The 22,759-nt window shown below is 44.0% G+C and overlaps 6 non-coding genes across 6 annotated transcripts; all 6 read left to right on the top strand.

Annotated features, from left to right (window-relative positions):
• The first annotated feature begins 583 nt into the window (after nucleotides 1-583).
• On the top strand, nucleotides 584-690 carry LOC138565311 (U6 spliceosomal RNA). The gene has a single exon (XR_011301202.1). It is a non-coding gene; the product is annotated as a U6 spliceosomal RNA (small nuclear RNA).
• Nucleotides 691-3,095: 2,405 nt separating this feature from the next.
• Nucleotides 3,096-3,202, top strand: LOC138565310 (U6 spliceosomal RNA). The gene has a single exon (XR_011301201.1). It is a non-coding gene; the product is annotated as a U6 spliceosomal RNA (small nuclear RNA).
• A 5,335-nt stretch (nucleotides 3,203-8,537) lies between these two features.
• Nucleotides 8,538-8,644, top strand: LOC138565309 (U6 spliceosomal RNA). The gene has a single exon (XR_011301200.1). It is a non-coding gene; the product is annotated as a U6 spliceosomal RNA (small nuclear RNA).
• Nucleotides 8,645-11,055: 2,411 nt separating this feature from the next.
• Nucleotides 11,056-11,162, top strand: LOC138565308 (U6 spliceosomal RNA). The gene has a single exon (XR_011301199.1). It is a non-coding gene; the product is annotated as a U6 spliceosomal RNA (small nuclear RNA).
• Nucleotides 11,163-16,491: 5,329 nt separating this feature from the next.
• LOC138565307 (U6 spliceosomal RNA) lies at nucleotides 16,492-16,598 on the top strand. Its single transcript, XR_011301198.1, has one exon. It is a non-coding gene; the product is annotated as a U6 spliceosomal RNA (small nuclear RNA).
• Nucleotides 16,599-19,009: 2,411 nt separating this feature from the next.
• Nucleotides 19,010-19,116, top strand: LOC138565306 (U6 spliceosomal RNA). The gene has a single exon (XR_011301197.1). It is a non-coding gene; the product is annotated as a U6 spliceosomal RNA (small nuclear RNA).
• The last annotated feature ends 3,643 nt before the right edge of the window (nucleotides 19,117-22,759 follow it).

Below are 22,759 nucleotides of genomic sequence, written 5' to 3'. Positions count from 1 at the left end.
CTCCCACCAGTACAAGCTGTAAAAGATTTCCAGGGCTTATCCAAGCAAACTAGACGTGGGTCGAAGGTTGAGCAATCCTTAAATCAGCAGCAAAGTTAAAATTGAAATCAGCCTCAGAATCCTTTATAGGATGGTCCAACATCTGTTGCTTACAGGGCTCAATCGGACAGCCTCTGGTGCTGACTCCTTAAGCCACCTCCTGTTTTTGCCTTGTCCTTGATACAGCCATGGGCCCACATACACTCAGAGGTACCGAGTTTTTCTCATGTCTATTGGGTCTATTGTGATGCTCTCAGGCTTGTATGACCCAGCCATTGTGATGGGGAGGGGGTTTTCATTTTGCAAGCACCCTGGACCATTAATCTTTATATCTTTAAATATAATTGGCATTAAACTAAAACCCTTTAGGGCCAGATCAATACAGCAGCAAAGAATGCTTATTCGTTGTTGTTTGCCTCTTCATTTCATACCACCCGATATCTAAATGGTGTTTGGACTTTCTGCCCTCTGAAATAAGGACATTTGGTATGGCAAACCTTTGACCAGAGGTCCTAATCAATGGTTTGATTGACTCTCCCTTTGCGCTTGCTTCTGCAACACATGTACTAATATTGGAATGATAATGGGAAATTTAAATCGGCCCCTGCTCTAAAGGATGACACGCACATTCGTAAAGCATTCACTATTTTTGGAACATGACTGGACAGAAACTTTCTTAATTTGCAAGTGTTGATTTTTTAATAGATCTTTCTTTATTGAAGATTGAAATTGTATGTTCATTCATATTACACGACAACACAATGCATTTTGCGCCAAATTCAACACTAATGCCTCAGGAGCCTTTTACTTGTGAGTCCTCTTGACTGAATGAACAGCCCCGTCCCCTTCAATTTCTTGACTTGTACTTTTACAAGTGGCACGCTTCTTTTGTTTTTTTTTATCCCATTCTACCAAACTCAGTATTATCACTTTCCCCCTTGTTGTGCACTCCAGCGTAAACTGCTTTAAGGTGCTATTTGCAAATATCGCTCTGAACTACAGCTTTACTTGCTTCTGGGCCTTAATCTTTAAATGGGGCTGAGCAGAGTACTCCGGGTTTGGCTGCTTTTAGTTGGTTGATTTCTTTTTTGATTTCTGTAACTTTCAAACAGTCCCATTGTGAAATACCATTGCCACAATGTGCTGCAGTGCATGAAAACCTAAAATTAATGGTAGGGAGAGGGAGAGGGGCTGGGGGGAAGAGAGAGTGCGGGAGGGTGGGAGGGAGCGAGGGAAGGAGACAGGGAGGAGAGAGAGAGAAAACAAAGAAAATATGGTATTTGGGGGCTATGTATTTGCATGGAAAAGATTTTAGCCTTTTAATCAAGTGGAAAGGGGCTCTGTGGTTGGTATCTCAGCCTGTTGATGCTTTGTTGAGTTGCTTGGAACATGCAAGGAAGGAGACCTGAAGCACTCCCGACCAGGTTGCATGTCTCCAAGTTACTGAAATCCAACAGACCTCCTCCCTGTGCCACAAACTTCTGGGCACTGAGCTCTGCAGTTGTTCCCCACAGGTCGCCAAGTGTCCCAGATTTACTTTCTCAGAGTTGCTAGTTACTGCTACCCCACCTCGACCACTATATTTTCCCCAGATACTTGCTACTGTGGAGTAAGCAGGGCTAAGAGAGAGGGGGTGTGCCTATGCAAATCATCTGCCAGTATGCTTCCTGGGAGGTCATTCCATCTCACCATCTGACACCTGGGCAGCGGCAGGTAATTTGGAGAACAGACATATTCGGACAGGCCACAGAGCAAAAGCTGGGCCGTTGATTGAGGATCCCTTTAGCCATGTCTCCCTAAGTTACTGAGGTCCAGAAAAATTCCACCCTCAGCTCTTATAGAGAGGTCCTTGGCCGATCGTGGCCGATCAGGGTCGGGGGTGGGGGGACTGCACACTGCCTCACCTTTTCACTGCTTTCTACAGCGGTAATGCTTTTGCAGAAGGGGCCTGTACAAGTGATTTTGTCTGCGCTGTGGGAAAGTGACATTTATCCACTGACATTAACCAAATTACTTGCGCTGTTCAACGCACATACATGCATAGAAATCATGTTATGTTTTTTGGGGAAGGTCTAGAGGGTCCTGCTGATGATTTATTAAGCTGTCTGCTACTCTTGCTTTTACATAGTCTTCCCTGCCCAGGCATGTTTAAGGCATACTGCATGTCCCTCCATTACAATGAAAACTCTGTTGAAAGCACAGAGGTACATAGGAATGGATCTGTTAAGAAATGAGACAAAAAGCCTGGAAAATGTAGAAACAGGTAGTATTTGGACTTAGCACATTTGACTGTGAGTTAGTTTATTGTATCAGTTGACCCACTGACCCCCTTACCTTTTGTGTAATACTTTTGCTCTCAGTGGGGTTGCCCAAAGTTCCCTTCTTAAAGCGGCTTTCTTATAAAAAAATCCTAGACCTGCTTTTTGTGGCACACATGCCTCATATCCCGTTGCAGTTGATAAAGTCACATCATCTCCCACCAGTACAAGCTGTAAAAGATTTCCAGGGCTTATCCAAGCAAACTAGACGTGGGTCGAAGGTTGAGCAATCCTTAAATCAGCAGCAAAGTTAAAATTGAAATCAGCCTCAGAATCCTTTATAGGATGGTCCAACATCTGTTGCTTACAGGGCTCAATCGGACAGCCTCTGGTGCTGACTCCTTAAGCCACCTCCTGTTTTTGCCTTGTCCTTGATACAGCCATGGGCCCACATACACTCAGAGGTACCGAGTTTTTCTCATGTCTATTGGGTCTATTGTGATGCTCTCAGGCTTGTATGACCCAGCCATTGTGATGGGGAGGGGGTTTTCATTTTGCAAGCACCCTGGACCATTAATCTTTATATCTTTAAATATAATTGGCATTAAACTAAAACCCTTTAGGGCCAGATCAATACAGCAGCAAAGAATGCTTATTCGTTGTTGTTTGCCTCTTCATTTCATACCACCCGATATCTAAATGGTGTTTGGACTTTCTGCCCTCTGAAATAAGGACATTTGGTATGGCAAACCTTTGACCAGAGGTCCTAATCAATGGTTTGATTGACTCTCCCTTTGCGCTTGCTTCTGCAACACATGTACTAATATTGGAATGATAATGGGAAATTTAAATCGGCCCCTGCTCTAAAGGATGACACGCACATTCGTAAAGCATTCACTATTTTTGGAACATGACTGGACAGAAACTTTCTTAATTTGCAAGTGTTGATTTTTTAATAGATCTTTCTTTATTGAAGATTGAAATTGTATGTTCATTCATATTACACGACAACACAATGCATTTTGCGCCAAATTCAACACTAATGCCTCAGGAGCCTTTTACTTGTGAGTCCTCTTGACTGAATGAACAGCCCCGTCCCCTTCAATTTCTTGACTTGTACTTTTACAAGTGGCACGCTTCTTTTGTTTTTTTTTTATCCCATTCTACCAAACTCAGTATTATCACTTTCCCCCTTGTTGTGCACTCCAGCGTAAACTGCTTTAAGGTGCTATTTGCAAATATCGCTCTGAACTACAGCTTTACTTGCTTCTGGGCCTTAATCTTTAAATGGGGCTGAGCAGAGTACTCCGGGTTTGGCTGCTTTTAGTTGGTTGATTTCTTTTTTGATTTCTGTAACTTTCAAACAGTCCCATTGTGAAATACCATTGCCACAATGTGCTGCAGTGCATGAAAACTTAAAATTAATGGTAGGGAGAGGGAGAGGGGCTGGGGGGAAGAGAGAGTGCGGGAGGGTGGGAGGGAGCGAGGGAAGGAGACAGGGAGGAGAGAGAGAGAAAACAAAGAAAATATGGTATTTGGGGGCTATGTATTTGCATGGAAAAGATTTTAGCCTTTTAATCAAGTGGAAAGGGGCTCTGTGGTTGGTATCTCAGCCTGTTGATGCTTTGTTGAGTTGCTTGGAACATGCAAGGAAGGAGACCTGAAGCACTCCCGACCAGGTTGCATGTCTCCAAGTTACTGAAATCCAACAGACCTCCTCCCTGTGCCACAAACTTCTGGGCACTGAGCTCTGCAGTTGTTCCCCACAGGTCGCCAAGTGTCCCAGATTTACTTTCTCAGAGTTGCTAGTTACTGCTACCCCACCTCGACCACTATATTTTCCCCAGATACTTGCTACTGTGGAGTAAGCAGGGCTAAGAGAGAGGGAGAGGGGGTGTGCCTATGCAAATCATCTGCCAGTATGCTTCCTGGGAGGTCATTCCATCTCACCATCTGACACCTGGGCAGCGGCAGGTAATTTGGAGAACAGACATATTCGGACAGGCCACAGAGCAAAAGCTGGGCCGTTGATTGAGGATCCCTTTAGCCATGTCTCCCTAAGTTACTGAGGTCCAGAAAAATTCCACCCTCAGCTCTTATAGAGAGGTCCTTGGCCGATCGTGGCCGATCAGGGTCGGGGGTGGGGGGACTGCACACTGCCTCACCTTTTCACTGCTTTCTACAGCGGTAATGCTTTTGCAGAAGGGGCCTGTACAAGTGATTTTGTCTGCGCTGTGGGAAAGTGACATTTATCCACTGACATTAACCAAATTACTTGCGCTGTTCAACGCACATACATGCATAGAAATCATGTTATGTTTTTTGGGGAAGGTCTAGAGGGTCCTGCTGATGATTTATTAAGCTGTCTGCTACTCTTGCTTTTACATAGTCTTCCCTGCCCAGGCATGTTTAAGGCATACTGCATGTCCCTCCATTACAATGAAAACTCTGTTGAAAGCACAGAGGTACATAGGAATGGATCTGTTAAGAACTGAAACAAAAAGCCTGGAAAAATGTCGAAACGCGTAGGATTTGGACTTACAATTAACTGACTCACATTCAGATGTGCTATCCCTTGCCCCCCTGACCCCCTTTCCTTTTGTGTAATCCTTTTGTTCTCAGTAGGGTTTTCCAAAGTGGCTTTCAAATAAAAGATCATAGACCTGCATTTTGTGGCACACATGCCTCATATCCCGTTGCTCTTGATAAACTCACATCATCTCCCACCAATACAAGCTGTAAAAGATTTTCAGGGCTTAGCCAAGCAAACTAGACGCGGGTCGAAGGTTGAGCAATCCTTTAATCAGCAGCAAAGTTAACATTGAAATAAGCCTCAGAATCTCTTAAAGGATGGTCCAACATCTGTTGCTGGCAGTGCGCAATGGGGCAGCCTGGGTCCTGACACCTTAAGCCATCTCCTATTCTTGCCTTGTCCTTGATCCAGCCATGGGCCCACATGCACTCAGAGGTACAGAGTGTTTCTCATGTCTCTGGGTCTGCTGTGATGCTCTCACTCTTGCATCACCCAGCCATCGTGATGGGGAGAGGGGTGTCGATTTGCAAGCACCGTTGAGCATGAATCTTTTTATCTTTAAATATAATTGGCATTAAACCAAACCCTTTAGGACCAGATCAATAAAGCAGCAAAGAATGCTGATGTATTGCTGTTTGCCGCTTAATTCCATACCATCCGACATCTAAATGGTGTTTGGTCAAACGTTTGCCATATCAAATGTCCTTATGTTAAAGAGCAGAAAGTCCAGAGGTCCTAATCAATGGTTTGGTTGGCTCTCCCTTTGCGCTTGCCTTAAGGCGTCAGCCCGATTGCGCCCTGCAAGCAACCAGTGTTGGCCCATCCTTTAAGAGATTCTGAAGCTGATTTCAATGTTATTTTTGCTGCTGATTTAAGGATTGCTCAACCTTCGGCCCACGTCTAATTTCCTTGGCTATGCCCTTGACATCTTTTACAGCTTGTATTGGTGGGAGATGATGTGAGTTTATCAAGAGCAACGGGATATGAGGCATGTGGGCCATAAAAAACATGTCTAGGATCTTTTTTTATAAGAAAGTCTCTTTAAGTAGGGAACTTTGGACAACACTGCTGAGAGCAAAAGGATTACACAAAAGGTAAGCGGGTCAGTGGGTCAAGGGATAGCACATCTGACTGTGAGTCCGTTTATTGTAAGTCCAAATCCTACCTGTTTCAACATTTTTCCAGGCTTTTGGTTTCATTTCTTAACAGATCCATTCCTATGTACCTCAGCAAAACATGTACTAATATTGGAATGAAAATGGGAAAATAGAATTGGCCCCTGCTTCAAAGGATGACACGCACATTCGTAAAGCATTCACTATTTTTGGCACACGACAGGACAGAAACTTTCTTAATCTGCAAGTATTTATTTTTTAATACATCTTTTTTTAATGAAGATTGAAATTGTATTTTCATACATAATACACGACAACACAATACATTTTGGGCCAAATTCAACACTAATGCCTCGGGAGACTTTTACTTGTGAGTCCTATTGACTGAATGAACAGCCCCATCTCCTTCAATTTCTTGACTTGTACTTTTAGAAGTGGCACGCTGCTTTTGTTTTTTATCCCATTCTACCAAACTCAGTATTATCACTTTTCCTCTTGTTGTGCACTCCAGCGTCAACTGCTTTAAGGAGCTATTTGCAAACATCGCTCTGAACTACAGCTTTACTTGCTTCTAGGCCTTAATCTTTAATTGTGGCTTAGCAGTGTACTCCGGATTTGGCTGCTTTTAGTTGGTTAATTCTTTTTTTATTTCTGTAACTTTCAAACAGTCCCATTGTGAAATACCATTGTCACAATGTGCTGCAGTGCAGGAAAACTTAAAATGAATGGTAGGGAGGGGGGGGTTATGGGGGAGGGAGGGAGGAGAGAGAGACAGAGAGAGAGAAAACAAAGAAAATATGGTTTTCGGTGGCTATGTGTTTGCATGGAAAAGATTTTAGGCTTTTAATCATGTGGAAAGGGGCTCTGTGGCTGGCATGGCAGCCTGTTGATGCTTTGTTGAGTTGCTTGGAACATGCAAGGAAGGAGACCTGAAGCACTCCCGACCAGGTCGCATGTCTCCAAGTTACTGAAATCCCACAGACCTTCTCCCCGTGCCACAAAGTTCTGGGAGATGAGCTCTGCAGTTGTTCCCCACAAGTCGCCAAGCTCCCCAGATTTACTTTCTCAGAGTTGCTAGTTACTGCTACCCTACCTCGACCACTATATTTTGCCCAGATACTTGCTACTGTGGAGTAAGCAGGGGTAAGAAAGAGAGCGAGGGGGTTTGCCTATGCAAATCATCTGCCAGGATCCTACCTGGGAGGTCATTCCATCTCACCAGCTGACACCTGGGCAGCGGCAGGTAATTTGGAGAACAGATATATACGGACAGGCCACAAAGCAAAGGCTGAGCTGTTGATTGAGGATCCCTTTTGCCATGTCTCCCTAAGTTACAGAGGTCCAGAAAATTCCACCCTCAGCTCTCATAGAGAGGTCCTTGGCCGATCGTGGCCGATCAGAGGAGGGAAGTGTCGGAGGTGACTGCACACTGCCTCACCTTCACTGCTTTCTACAGTGGTAATGCTTTTGCAGAAGGGGCCTGTACAAGTGATTTTGTTCTGCGCTGTGGGAAAGTGACATTTATCCACTGACATTAACCAAACTACTTGCGCTGTTCAACGCACATGCATGCAGAGAAATAATGTTATGTTTTTTGGGGAAGGTCTAGAGGGTCCTGCTGATGATTCTTTTAAGCTGTCTGCTACTCTTGCTTTTACATAGAGTCTTCCCTGCCCAGGAATGTTTAAGGTATACTGTATGTCCCTCCCTTACAATGAAAACTCTGTTGAAAGCACAGAGGTACATAGGAATGGATCTGTTAAGAAATGAGACAAAAAGCCTGGAAAATGTAGAAACAGGTAGTATTTGGACTTAGCACATTTGACTGTGAGTTAGTTTATTGTATCAGTTGACCCACTGACCCCCTTACCTTTTGTGTAATACTTTTGCTCTCAGTGGGGTTGCCCAAAGTTCCCTTCTTAAAGCGGCTTTCTTATAAAAAAATCCTAGACCTGCTTTTTGTGGCACACATGCCTCATATCCCGTTGCAGTTGATAAAGTCACATCATCTCCCACCAGTACAAGCTGTAAAAGATTTCCAGGGCTTATCCAAGCAAACTAGACGTGGGTCGAAGGTTGAGCAATCCTTAAATCAGCAGCAAAGTTAAAATTGAAATCAGCCTCAGAATCCTTTATAGGATGGTCCAACATCTGTTGCTTACAGGGCTCAATCGGACAGCCTCTGGTGCTGACTCCTTAAGCCACCTCCTGTTTTTGCCTTGTCCTTGATACAGCCATGGGCCCACATACACTCAGAGGTACCGAGTTTTTCTCATGTCTATTGGGTCTATTGTGATGCTCTCAGGCTTGTATGACCCAGCCATTGTGATGGGGAGGGGGTTTTCATTTTGCAAGCACCCTGGACCATTAATCTTTATATCTTTAAATATAATTGGCATTAAACTAAAACCCTTTAGGGCCAGATCAATACAGCAGCAAAGAATGCTTATTCGTTGTTGTTTGCCTCTTCATTTCATACCACCCGATATCTAAATGGTGTTTGGACTTTCTGCCCTCTGAAATAAGGACATTTGGTATGGCAAACCTTTGACCAGAGGTCCTAATCAATGGTTTGATTGACTCTCCCTTTGCGCTTGCTTCTGCAACACATGTACTAATATTGGAATGATAATGGGAAATTTAAATCGGCCCCTGCTCTAAAGGATGACACGCACATTCGTAAAGCATTCACTATTTTTGGAACATGACTGGACAGAAACTTTCTTAATTTGCAAGTGTTGATTTTTTAATAGATCTTTCTTTATTGAAGATTGAAATTGTATGTTCATTCATATTACACGACAACACAATGCATTTTGCGCCAAATTCAACACTAATGCCTCAGGAGCCTTTTACTTGTGAGTCCTCTTGACTGAATGAACAGCCCCGTCCCCTTCAATTTCTTGACTTGTACTTTTACAAGTGGCACGCTTCTTTTGTTTTTTTTTATCCCATTCTACCAAACTCAGTATTATCACTTTCCCCCTTGTTGTGCACTCCAGCGTAAACTGCTTTAAGGTGCTATTTGCAAATATCGCTCTGAACTACAGCTTTACTTGCTTCTGGGCCTTAATCTTTAAATGGGGCTGAGCAGAGTACTCCGGGTTTGGCTGCTTTTAGTTGGTTGATTTCTTTTTTGATTTCTGTAACTTTCAAACAGTCCCATTGTGAAATACCATTGCCACAATGTGCTGCAGTGCATGAAAACCTAAAATTAATGGTAGGGAGAGGGAGAGGGGCTGGGGGGAAGAGAGAGTGCGGGAGGGTGGGAGGGAGCGAGGGAAGGAGACAGGGAGGAGAGAGAGAGAAAACAAAGAAAATATGGTATTTGGGGGCTATGTATTTGCATGGAAAAGATTTTAGCCTTTTAATCAAGTGGAAAGGGGCTCTGTGGTTGGTATCTCAGCCTGTTGATGCTTTGTTGAGTTGCTTGGAACATGCAAGGAAGGAGACCTGAAGCACTCCCGACCAGGTTGCATGTCTCCAAGTTACTGAAATCCAACAGACCTCCTCCCTGTGCCACAAACTTCTGGGCACTGAGCTCTGCAGTTGTTCCCCACAGGTCGCCAAGTGTCCCAGATTTACTTTCTCAGAGTTGCTAGTTACTGCTACCCCACCTCGACCACTATATTTTCCCCAGATACTTGCTACTGTGGAGTAAGCAGGGCTAAGAGAGAGGGAGAGGGGGTGTGCCTATGCAAATCATCTGCCAGTATGCTTCCTGGGAGGTCATTCCATCTCACCATCTGACACCTGGGCAGCGGCAGGTAATTTGGAGAACAGACATATTCGGACAGGCCACAGAGCAAAAGCTGGGCCGTTGATTGAGGATCCCTTTAGCCATGTCTCCCTAAGTTACTGAGGTCCAGAAAAATTCCACCCTCAGCTCTTATAGAGAGGTCCTTGGCCGATCGTGGCCGATCAGGGTCGGGGGTGGGGGGACTGCACACTGCCTCACCTTTTCACTGCTTTCTACAGCGGTAATGCTTTTGCAGAAGGGGCCTGTACAAGTGATTTTGTCTGCGCTGTGGGAAAGTGACATTTATCCACTGACATTAACCAAATTACTTGCGCTGTTCAACGCACATACATGCATAGAAATCATGTTATGTTTTTTGGGGAAGGTCTAGAGGGTCCTGCTGATGATTTATTAAGCTGTCTGCTACTCTTGCTTTTACATAGTCTTCCCTGCCCAGGCATGTTTAAGGCATACTGCATGTCCCTCCATTACAATGAAAACTCTGTTGAAAGCACAGAGGTACATAGGAATGGATCTGTTAAGAAATGAGACAAAAAGCCTGGAAAATGTAGAAACAGGTAGTATTTGGACTTAGCACATTTGACTGTGAGTTAGTTTATTGTATCAGTTGACCCACTGACCCCCTTACCTTTTGTGTAATACTTTTGCTCTCAGTGGGGTTGCCCAAAGTTCCCTTCTTAAAGCGGCTTTCTTATAAAAAAATCCTAGACCTGCTTTTTGTGGCACACATGCCTCATATCCCGTTGCAGTTGATAAAGTCACATCATCTCCCACCAGTACAAGCTGTAAAAGATTTCCAGGGCTTATCCAAGCAAACTAGACGTGGGTCGAAGGTTGAGCAATCCTTAAATCAGCAGCAAAGTTAAAATTGAAATCAGCCTCAGAATCCTTTATAGGATGGTCCAACATCTGTTGCTTACAGGGCTCAATCGGACAGCCTCTGGTGCTGACTCCTTAAGCCACCTCCTGTTTTTGCCTTGTCCTTGATACAGCCATGGGCCCACATACACTCAGAGGTACCGAGTTTTTCTCATGTCTATTGGGTCTATTGTGATGCTCTCAGGCTTGTATGACCCAGCCATTGTGATGGGGAGGGGGTTTTCATTTTGCAAGCACCCTGGACCATTAATCTTTATATCTTTAAATATAATTGGCATTAAACTAAAACCCTTTAGGGCCAGATCAATACAGCAGCAAAGAATGCTTATTCGTTGTTGTTTGCCTCTTCATTTCATACCACCCGATATCTAAATGGTGTTTGGACTTTCTGCCCTCTGAAATAAGGACATTTGGTATGGCAAACCTTTGACCAGAGGTCCTAATCAATGGTTTGATTGACTCTCCCTTTGCGCTTGCTTCTGCAACACATGTACTAATATTGGAATGATAATGGGAAATTTAAATCGGCCCCTGCTCTAAAGGATGACACGCACATTCGTAAAGCATTCACTATTTTTGGAACATGACTGGACAGAAACTTTCTTAATTTGCAAGTGTTGATTTTTTAATAGATCTTTCTTTATTGAAGATTGAAATTGTATGTTCATTCATATTACACGACAACACAATGCATTTTGCGCCAAATTCAACACTAATGCCTCAGGAGCCTTTTACTTGTGAGTCCTCTTGACTGAATGAACAGCCCCGTCCCCTTCAATTTCTTGACTTGTACTTTTACAAGTGGCACGCTTCTTTTGTTTTTTTTTTATCCCATTCTACCAAACTCAGTATTATCACTTTCCCCCTTGTTGTGCACTCCAGCGTAAACTGCTTTAAGGTGCTATTTGCAAATATCGCTCTGAACTACAGCTTTACTTGCTTCTGGGCCTTAATCTTTAAATGGGGCTGAGCAGAGTACTCCGGGTTTGGCTGCTTTTAGTTGGTTGATTTCTTTTTTGATTTCTGTAACTTTCAAACAGTCCCATTGTGAAATACCATTGCCACAATGTGCTGCAGTGCATGAAAACTTAAAATTAATGGTAGGGAGAGGGAGAGGGGCTGGGGGGAAGAGAGAGTGCGGGAGGGTGGGAGGGAGCGAGGGAAGGAGACAGGGAGGAGAGAGAGAGAAAACAAAGAAAATATGGTATTTGGGGGCTATGTATTTGCATGGAAAAGATTTTAGCCTTTTAATCAAGTGGAAAGGGGCTCTGTGGTTGGTATCTCAGCCTGTTGATGCTTTGTTGAGTTGCTTGGAACATGCAAGGAAGGAGACCTGAAGCACTCCCGACCAGGTTGCATGTCTCCAAGTTACTGAAATCCAACAGACCTCCTCCCTGTGCCACAAACTTCTGGGCACTGAGCTCTGCAGTTGTTCCCCACAGGTCGCCAAGTGTCCCAGATTTACTTTCTCAGAGTTGCTAGTTACTGCTACCCCACCTCGACCACTATATTTTCCCCAGATACTTGCTACTGTGGAGTAAGCAGGGCTAAGAGAGAGGGGGTGTGCCTATGCAAATCATCTGCCAGTATGCTTCCTGGGAGGTCATTCCATCTCACCATCTGACACCTGGGCAGCGGCAGGTAATTTGGAGAACAGACATATTCGGACAGGCCACAGAGCAAAAGCTGGGCCGTTGATTGAGGATCCCTTTAGCCATGTCTCCCTAAGTTACTGAGGTCCAGAAAAATTCCACCCTCAGCTCTTATAGAGAGGTCCTTGGCCGATCGTGGCCGATCAGGGTCGGGGGTGGGGGGACTGCACACTGCCTCACCTTTTCACTGCTTTCTACAGCGGTAATGCTTTTGCAGAAGGGGCCTGTACAAGTGATTTTGTCTGCGCTGTGGGAAAGTGACATTTATCCACTGACATTAACCAAATTACTTGCGCTGTTCAACGCACATACATGCATAGAAATCATGTTATGTTTTTTGGGGAAGGTCTAGAGGGTCCTGCTGATGATTTATTAAGCTGTCTGCTACTCTTGCTTTTACATAGTCTTCCCTGCCCAGGCATGTTTAAGGCATACTGCATGTCCCTCCATTACAATGAAAACTCTGTTGAAAGCACAGAGGTACATAGGAATGGATCTGTTAAGAACTGAAACAAAAAGCCTGGAAAAATGTCGAAACGCGTAGGATTTGGACTTACAATTAACTGACTCACATTCAGATGTGCTATCCCTTGCCCCCCTGACCCCCTTTCCTTTTGTGTAATCCTTTTGTTCTCAGTAGGGTTTTCCAAAGTGGCTTTCAAATAAAAGATCATAGACCTGCATTTTGTGGCACACATGCCTCATATCCCGTTGCTCTTGATAAACTCACATCATCTCCCACCAATACAAGCTGTAAAAGATTTTCAGGGCTTAGCCAAGCAAACTAGACGCGGGTCGAAGGTTGAGCAATCCTTTAATCAGCAGCAAAGTTAACATTGAAATAAGCCTCAGAATCTCTTAAAGGATGGTCCAACATCTGTTGCTGGCAGTGCGCAATGGGGCAGCCTGGGTCCTGACACCTTAAGCCATCTCCTATTCTTGCCTTGTCCTTGATCCAGCCATGGGCCCACATGCACTCAGAGGTACAGAGTGTTTCTCATGTCTCTGGGTCTGCTGTGATGCTCTCACTCTTGCATCACCCAGCCATCGTGATGGGGAGAGGGGTGTCGATTTGCAAGCACCGTTGAGCATGAATCTTTTTATCTTTAAATATAATTGGCATTAAACCAAACCCTTTAGGACCAGATCAATAAAGCAGCAAAGAATGCTGATGTATTGCTGTTTGCCGCTTAATTCCATACCATCCGACATCTAAATGGTGTTTGGTCAAACGTTTGCCATATCAAATGTCCTTATGTTAAAGAGCAGAAAGTCCAGAGGTCCTAATCAATGGTTTGGTTGGCTCTCCCTTTGCGCTTGCCTTAAGGCGTCAGCCCGATTGCGCCCTGCAAGCAACCAGTGTTGGCCCATCCTTTAAGAGATTCTGAAGCTGATTTCAATGTTATTTTTGCTGCTGATTTAAGGATTGCTCAACCTTCGGCCCACGTCTAATTTCCTTGGCTATGCCCTTGACATCTTTTACAGCTTGTATTGGTGGGAGATGATGTGAGTTTATCAAGAGCAACGGGATATGAGGCATGTGGGCCATAAAAAACATGTCTAGGATCTTTTTTTATAAGAAAGTCTCTTTAAGTAGGGAACTTTGGACAACACTGCTGAGAGCAAAAGGATTACACAAAAGGTAAGCGGGTCAGTGGGTCAAGGGATAGCACATCTGACTGTGAGTCCGTTTATTGTAAGTCCAAATCCTACCTGTTTCAACATTTTTCCAGGCTTTTGGTTTCATTTCTTAACAGATCCATTCCTATGTACCTCAGCAAAACATGTACTAATATTGGAATGAAAATGGGAAAATAGAATTGGCCCCTGCTTCAAAGGATGACACGCACATTCGTAAAGCATTCACTATTTTTGGCACACGACAGGACAGAAACTTTCTTAATCTGCAAGTATTTATTTTTTAATACATCTTTTTTTAATGAAGATTGAAATTGTATTTTCATACATAATACACGACAACACAATACATTTTGGGCCAAATTCAACACTAATGCCTCGGGAGACTTTTACTTGTGAGTCCTATTGACTGAATGAACAGCCCCATCTCCTTCAATTTCTTGACTTGTACTTTTAGAAGTGGCACGCTGCTTTTGTTTTTTATCCCATTCTACCAAACTCAGTATTATCACTTTTCCTCTTGTTGTGCACTCCAGCGTCAACTGCTTTAAGGAGCTATTTGCAAACATCGCTCTGAACTACAGCTTTACTTGCTTCTAGGCCTTAATCTTTAATTGTGGCTTAGCAGTGTACTCCGGATTTGGCTGCTTTTAGTTGGTTAATTCTTTTTTTATTTCTGTAACTTTCAAACAGTCCCATTGTGAAATACCATTGTCACAATGTGCTGCAGTGCAGGAAAACTTAAAATGAATGGTAGGGAGGGGGGGGTTATGGGGGAGGGAGGGAGGAGAGAGAGACAGAGAGAGAGAAAACAAAGAAAATATGGTTTTCGGTGGCTATGTGTTTGCATGGAAAAGATTTTAGGCTTTTAATCATGTGGAAAGGGGCTCTGTGGCTGGCATGGCAGCCTGTTGATGCTTTGTTGAGTTGCTTGGAACATGCAAGGAAGGAGACCTGAAGCACTCCCGACCAGGTCGCATGTCTCCAAGTTACTGAAATCCCACAGACCTTCTCCCCGTGCCACAAAGTTCTGGGAGATGAGCTCTGCAGTTGTTCCCCACAAGTCGCCAAGCTCCCCAGATTTACTTTCTCAGAGTTGCTAGTTACTGCTACCCTACCTCGACCACTATATTTTGCCCAGATACTTGCTACTGTGGAGTAAGCAGGGGTAAGAAAGAGAGCGAGGGGGTTTGCCTATGCAAATCATCTGCCAGGATCCTACCTGGGAGGTCATTCCATCTCACCAGCTGACACCTGGGCAGCGGCAGGTAATTTGGAGAACAGATATATACGGACAGGCCACAAAGCAAAGGCTGAGCTGTTGATTGAGGATCCCTTTTGCCATGTCTCCCTAAGTTACAGAGGTCCAGAAAATTCCACCCTCAGCTCTCATAGAGAGGTCCTTGGCCGATCGTGGCCGATCAGAGGAGGGAAGTGTCGGAGGTGACTGCACACTGCCTCACCTTCACTGCTTTCTACAGTGGTAATGCTTTTGCAGAAGGGGCCTGTACAAGTGATTTTGTTCTGCGCTGTGGGAAAGTGACATTTATCCACTGACATTAACCAAACTACTTGCGCTGTTCAACGCACATGCATGCAGAGAAATAATGTTATGTTTTTTGGGGAAGGTCTAGAGGGTCCTGCTGATGATTCTTTTAAGCTGTCTGCTACTCTTGCTTTTACATAGAGTCTTCCCTGCCCAGGAATGTTTAAGGTATACTGTATGTCCCTCCCTTACAATGAAAACTCTGTTGAAAGCACAGAGGTACATAGGAATGGATCTGTTAAGAAATGAGACAAAAAGCCTGGAAAATGTAGAAACAGGTAGTATTTGGACTTAGCACATTTGACTGTGAGTTAGTTTATTGTATCAGTTGACCCACTGACCCCCTTACCTTTTGTGTAATACTTTTGCTCTCAGTGGGGTTGCCCAAAGTTCCCTTCTTAAAGCGGCTTTCTTATAAAAAAATCCTAGACCTGCTTTTTGTGGCACACATGCCTCATATCCCGTTGCAGTTGATAAAGTCACATCATCTCCCACCAGTACAAGCTGTAAAAGATTTCCAGGGCTTATCCAAGCAAACTAGACGTGGGTCGAAGGTTGAGCAATCCTTAAATCAGCAGCAAAGTTAAAATTGAAATCAGCCTCAGAATCCTTTATAGGATGGTCCAACATCTGTTGCTTACAGGGCTCAATCGGACAGCCTCTGGTGCTGACTCCTTAAGCCACCTCCTGTTTTTGCCTTGTCCTTGATACAGCCATGGGCCCACATACACTCAGAGGTACCGAGTTTTTCTCATGTCTATTGGGTCTATTGTGATGCTCTCAGGCTTGTATGACCCAGCCATTGTGATGGGGAGGGGGTTTTCATTTTGCAAGCACCCTGGACCATTAATCTTTATATCTTTAAATATAATTGGCATTAAACTAAAACCCTTTAGGGCCAGATCAATACAGCAGCAAAGAATGCTTATTCGTTGTTGTTTGCCTCTTCATTTCATACCACCCGATATCTAAATGGTGTTTGGACTTTCTGCCCTCTGAAATAAGGACATTTGGTATGGCAAACCTTTGACCAGAGGTCCTAATCAATGGTTTGATTGACTCTCCCTTTGCGCTTGCTTCTGCAACACATGTACTAATATTGGAATGATAATGGGAAATTTAAATCGGCCCCTGCTCTAAAGGATGACACGCACATTCGTAAAGCATTCACTATTTTTGGAACATGACTGGACAGAAACTTTCTTAATTTGCAAGTGTTGATTTTTTAATAGATCTTTCTTTATTGAAGATTGAAATTGTATGTTCATTCATATTACACGACAACACAATGCATTTTGCGCCAAATTCAACACTAATGCCTCAGGAGCCTTTTACTTGTGAGTCCTCTTGACTGAATGAACAGCCCCGTCCCCTTCAATTTCTTGACTTGTACTTTTACAAGTGGCACGCTTCTTTTGTTTTTTTTTATCCCATTCTACCAAACTCAGTATTATCACTTTCCCCCTTGTTGTGCACTCCAGCGTAAACTGCTTTAAGGTGCTATTTGCAAATATCGCTCTGAACTACAGCTTTACTTGCTTCTGGGCCTTAATCTTTAAATGGGGCTGAGCAGAGTACTCCGGGTTTGGCTGCTTTTAGTTGGTTGATTTCTTTTTTGATTTCTGTAACTTTCAAACAGTCCCATTGTGAAATACCATTGCCACAATGTGCTGCAGTGCATGAAAACCTAAAATTAATGGTAGGGAGAGGGAGAGGGGCTGGGGGGAAGAGAGAGTGCGGGAGGGTGGGAGGGAGCGAGGGAAGGAGACAGGGAGGAGAGAGAGAGAAAACAAAGAAAATATGGTATTTGGGGGCTATGTATTTGCATGGAAAAGATTTTAGCCTTTTAATCAAGTGGAAAGGGGCTCTGTGGTTGGTATCTCAGCCTGTTGATGCTTTGTTGAGTTGCTTGGAACATGCAAGGAAGGAGACCTGAAGCACTCCCGACCAGGTTGCATGTCTCCAAGTTACTGAAATCCAACAGACCTCCTCCCTGTGCCACAAACTTCTGGGCACTGAGCTCTGCAGTTGTTCCCCACAGGTCGCCAAGTGTCCCAGATTTACTTTCTCAGAGTTGCTAGTTACTGCTACCCCACCTCGACCACTATATTTTCCCCAGATACTTTCTACTGTGGAGTAAGCAGGGCTAAGAGAGAGGGAGAGGGGGTGTGCCTATGCAAATCATCTGCCAGTATGCTTCCTGGGAGGTCATTCCATCTCACCATCTGACACCTGGGCAGCGGCAGGTAATTTGGAGAACAGACATATTCGGACAGGCCACAGAGCAAAAGCTGGGCCGTTGATTGAGGATCCCTTTAGCCATGTCTCCCTAAGTTACTGAGGTCCAGAAAAATTCCACCCTCAGCTCTTATAGAGAGGTCCTTGGCCGATCGTGGCCGATCAGGGTCGGGGGTGGGGGGACTGCACACTGCCTCACCTTTTCACTGCTTTCTACAGCGGTAATGCTTTTGCAGAAGGGGCCTGTACAAGTGATTTTGTCTGCGCTGTGGGAAAGTGACATTTATCCACTGACATTAACCAAATTACTTGCGCTGTTCAACGCACATACATGCATAGAAATCATGTTATGTTTTTTGGGGAAGGTCTAGAGGGTCCTGCTGATGATTTATTAAGCTGTCTGCTACTCTTGCTTTTACATAGTCTTCCCTGCCCAGGCATGTTTAAGGCATACTGCATGTCCCTCCATTACAATGAAAACTCTGTTGAAAGCACAGAGGTACATAGGAATGGATCTGTTAAGAAATGAGACAAAAAGCCTGGAAAATGTAGAAACAGGTAGTATTTGGACTTAGCACATTTGACTGTGAGTTAGTTTATTGTATCAGTTGACCCACTGACCCCCTTACCTTTTGTGTAATACTTTTGCTCTCAGTGGGGTTGCCCAAAGTTCCCTTCTTAAAGCGGCTTTCTTATAAAAAAATCCTAGACCTGCTTTTTGTGGCACACATGCCTCATATCCCGTTGCAGTTGATAAAGTCACATCATCTCCCACCAGTACAAGCTGTAAAAGATTTCCAGGGCTTATCCAAGCAAACTAGACGTGGGTCGAAGGTTGAGCAATCCTTAAATCAGCAGCAAAGTTAAAATTGAAATCAGCCTCAGAATCCTTTATAGGATGGTCCAACATCTGTTGCTTACAGGGCTCAATCGGACAGCCTCTGGTGCTGACTCCTTAAGCCACCTCCTGTTTTTGCCTTGTCCTTGATACAGCCATGGGCCCACATACACTCAGAGGTACCGAGTTTTTCTCATGTCTATTGGGTCTATTGTGATGCTCTCAGGCTTGTATGACCCAGCCATTGTGATGGGGAGGGGGTTTTCATTTTGCAAGCACCCTGGACCATTAATCTTTATATCTTTAAATATAATTGGCATTAAACTAAAACCCTTTAGGGCCAGATCAATACAGCAGCAAAGAATGCTTATTCGTTGTTGTTTGCCTCTTCATTTCATACCACCCGATATCTAAATGGTGTTTGGACTTTCTGCCCTCTGAAATAAGGACATTTGGTATGGCAAACCTTTGACCAGAGGTCCTAATCAATGGTTTGATTGACTCTCCCTTTGCGCTTGCTTCTGCAACACATGTACTAATATTGGAATGATAATGGGAAATTTAAATCGGCCCCTGCTCTAAAGGATGACACGCACATTCGTAAAGCATTCACTATTTTTGGAACATGACTGGACAGAAACTTTCTTAATTTGCAAGTGTTGATTTTTTAATAGATCTTTCTTTATTGAAGATTGAAATTGTATGTTCATTCATATTACACGACAACACAATGCATTTTGCGCCAAATTCAACACTAATGCCTCAGGAGCCTTTTACTTGTGAGTCCTCTTGACTGAATGAACAGCCCCGTCCCCTTCAATTTCTTGACTTGTACTTTTACAAGTGGCACGCTTCTTTTGTTTTTTTTTATCCCATTCTACCAAACTCAGTATTATCACTTTCCCCCTTGTTGTGCACTCCAGCGTAAACTGCTTTAAGGTGCTATTTGCAAATATCGCTCTGAACTACAGCTTTACTTGCTTCTGGGCCTTAATCTTTAAATGGGGCTGAGCAGAGTACTCCGGGTTTGGCTGCTTTTAGTTGGTTGATTTCTTTTTTGATTTCTGTAACTTTCAAACAGTCCCATTGTGAAATACCATTGCCACAATGTGCTGCAGTGCATGAAAACTTAAAATTAATGGTAGGGAGAGGGAGAGGGGCTGGGGGGAAGAGAGAGTGCGGGAGGGTGGGAGGGAGCGAGGGAAGGAGACAGGGAGGAGAGAGAGAGAAAACAAAGAAAATATGGTATTTGGGGGCTATGTATTTGCATGGAAAAGATTTTAGCCTTTTAATCAAGTGGAAAGGGGCTCTGTGGTTGGTATCTCAGCCTGTTGATGCTTTGTTGAGTTGCTTGGAACATGCAAGGAAGGAGACCTGAAGCACTCCCGACCAGGTTGCATGTCTCCAAGTTACTGAAATCCAACAGACCTCCTCCCTGTGCCACAAACTTCTGGGCACTGAGCTCTGCAGTTGTTCCCCACAGGTCGCCAAGTGTCCCAGATTTACTTTCTCAGAGTTGCTAGTTACTGCTACCCCACCTCGACCACTATATTTTCCCCAGATACTTGCTACTGTGGAGTAAGCAGGGCTAAGAGAGAGGGAGAGGGGGTGTGCCTATGCAAATCATCTGCCAGTATGCTTCCTGGGAGGTCATTCCATCTCACCATCTGACACCTGGGCAGCGGCAGGTAATTTGGAGAACAGACATATTCGGACAGGCCACAGAGCAAAAGCTGGGCCGTTGATTGAGGATCCCTTTAGCCATGTCTCCCTAAGTTACTGAGGTCCAGAAAAATTCCACCCTCAGCTCTTATAGAGAGGTCCTTGGCCGATCGTGGCCGATCAGGGTCGGGGGTGGGGGGACTGCACACTGCCTCACCTTTTCACTGCTTTCTACAGCGGTAATGCTTTTGCAGAAGGGGCCTGTACAAGTGATTTTGTCTGCGCTGTGGGAAAGTGACATTTATCCACTGACATTAACCAAATTACTTGCGCTGTTCAACGCACATACATGCATAGAAATCATGTTATGTTTTTTGGGGAAGGTCTAGAGGGTCCTGCTGATGATTTATTAAGCTGTCTGCTACTCTTGCTTTTACATAGTCTTCCCTGCCCAGGCATGTTTAAGGCATACTGCATGTCCCTCCATTACAATGAAAACTCTGTTGAAAGCACAGAGGTACATAGGAATGGATCTGTTAAGAACTGAAACAAAAAGCCTGGAAAAATGTCGAAACGCGTAGGATTTGGACTTACAATTAACTGACTCACATTCAGATGTGCTATCCCTTGCCCCCCTGACCCCCTTTCCTTTTGTGTAATCCTTTTGTTCTCAGTAGGGTTTTCCAAAGTGGCTTTCAAATAAAAGATCATAGACCTGCATTTTGTGGCACACATGCCTCATATCCCGTTGCTCTTGATAAACTCACATCATCTCCCACCAATACAAGCTGTAAAAGATTTTCAGGGCTTAGCCAAGCAAACTAGACGCGGGTCGAAGGTTGAGCAATCCTTTAATCAGCAGCAAAGTTAACATTGAAATAAGCCTCAGAATCTCTTAAAGGATGGTCCAACATCTGTTGCTGGCAGTGCGCAATGGGGCAGCCTGGGTCCTGACACCTTAAGCCATCTCCTATTCTTGCCTTGTCCTTGATCCAGCCATGGGCCCACATGCACTCAGAGGTACAGAGTGTTTCTCATGTCTCTGGGTCTGCTGTGATGCTCTCACTCTTGCATCACCCAGCCATCGTGATGGGGAGAGGGGTGTCGATTTGCAAGCACCGTTGAGCATGAATCTTTTTATCTTTAAATATAATTGGCATTAAACCAAACCCTTTAGGACCAGATCAATAAAGCAGCAAAGAATGCTGATGTATTGCTGTTTGCCGCTTAATTCCATACCATCCGACATCTAAATGGTGTTTGGTCAAACGTTTGCCATATCAAATGTCCTTATGTTAAAGAGCAGAAAGTCCAGAGGTCCTAATCAATGGTTTGGTTGGCTCTCCCTTTGCGCTTGCCTTAAGGCGTCAGCCCGATTGCGCCCTGCAAGCTACCAGTGTTGGCCCATCCTTTAAGAGATTCTGAAGCTGATTTCAATGTTATTTTTGCTGCTGATTTAAGGATTGCTCAACCTTCGGCCCACGTCTAATTTCCTTGGCTATGCCCTTGACATCTTTTACAGCTTGTATTGGTGGGAGATGATGTGAGTTTATCAAGAGCAACGGGATATGAGGCATGTGGGCCATAAAAAACATGTCTAGGATCTTTTTTTATAAGAAAGTCTCTTTAAGTAGGGAACTTTGGACAACACTGCTGAGAGCAAAAGGATTACACAAAAGGTAAGCGGGTCAGTGGGTCAAGGGATAGCACATCTGACTGTGAGTCCGTTTATTGTAAGTCCAAATCCTACCTGTTTCAACATTTTTCCAGGCTTTTGGTTTCATTTCTTAACAGATCCATTCCTATGTACCTCAGCAAAACATGTACTAATATTGGAATGAAAATGGGAAAATAGAATTGGCCCCTGCTTCAAAGGATGACACGCACATTCGTAAAGCATTCACTATTTTTGGCACACGACAGGACAGAAACTTTCTTAATCTGCAAGTATTTATTTTTTAATACATCTTTTTTTAATGAAGATTGAAATTGTATTTTCATACATAATACACGACAACACAATACATTTTGGGCCAAATTCAACACTAATGCCTCGGGAGACTTTTACTTGTGAGTCCTATTGACTGAATGAACAGCCCCATCTCCTTCAATTTCTTGACTTGTACTTTTAGAAGTGGCACGCTGCTTTTGTTTTTTATCCCATTCTACCAAACTCAGTATTATCACTTTTCCTCTTGTTGTGCACTCCAGCGTCAACTGCTTTAAGGAGCTATTTGCAAACATCGCTCTGAACTACAGCTTTACTTGCTTCTGGGCCTTAATCTTTAAATGGGGCTGAGCAGAGTACTCCGGGTTTGGCTGCTTTTAGTTGGTTGATTTCTTTTTTGATTTCTGTAACTTTCAAACAGTCCCATTGTGAAATACCATTGCCACAATGTGCTGCAGTGCATGAAAACTTAAAATTAATGGTAGGGAGAGGGAGAGGGGCTGGGGGGAAGAGAGAGTGCGGGAGGGTGGGAGGGAGCGAGGGAAGGAGACAGGGAGGAGAGAGAGAGAAAACAAAGAAAATATGGTATTTGGGGGCTATGTATTTGCATGGAAAAGATTTTAGCCTTTTAATCAAGTGGAAAGGGGCTCTGT

This window comes from Ambystoma mexicanum, chromosome 1q (assembly GCF_040938575.1).
Source record: "Ambystoma mexicanum isolate Mex_15411 chromosome 1q, UKY_AmexF1_1, whole genome shotgun sequence".
NCBI lineage: Eukaryota > Metazoa > Chordata > Amphibia > Caudata > Ambystomatidae > Ambystoma > Ambystoma mexicanum.
Note: the sequence above shows the minus strand (reverse complement) of the source record. Positions and strands in the feature narration are given on the sequence as shown.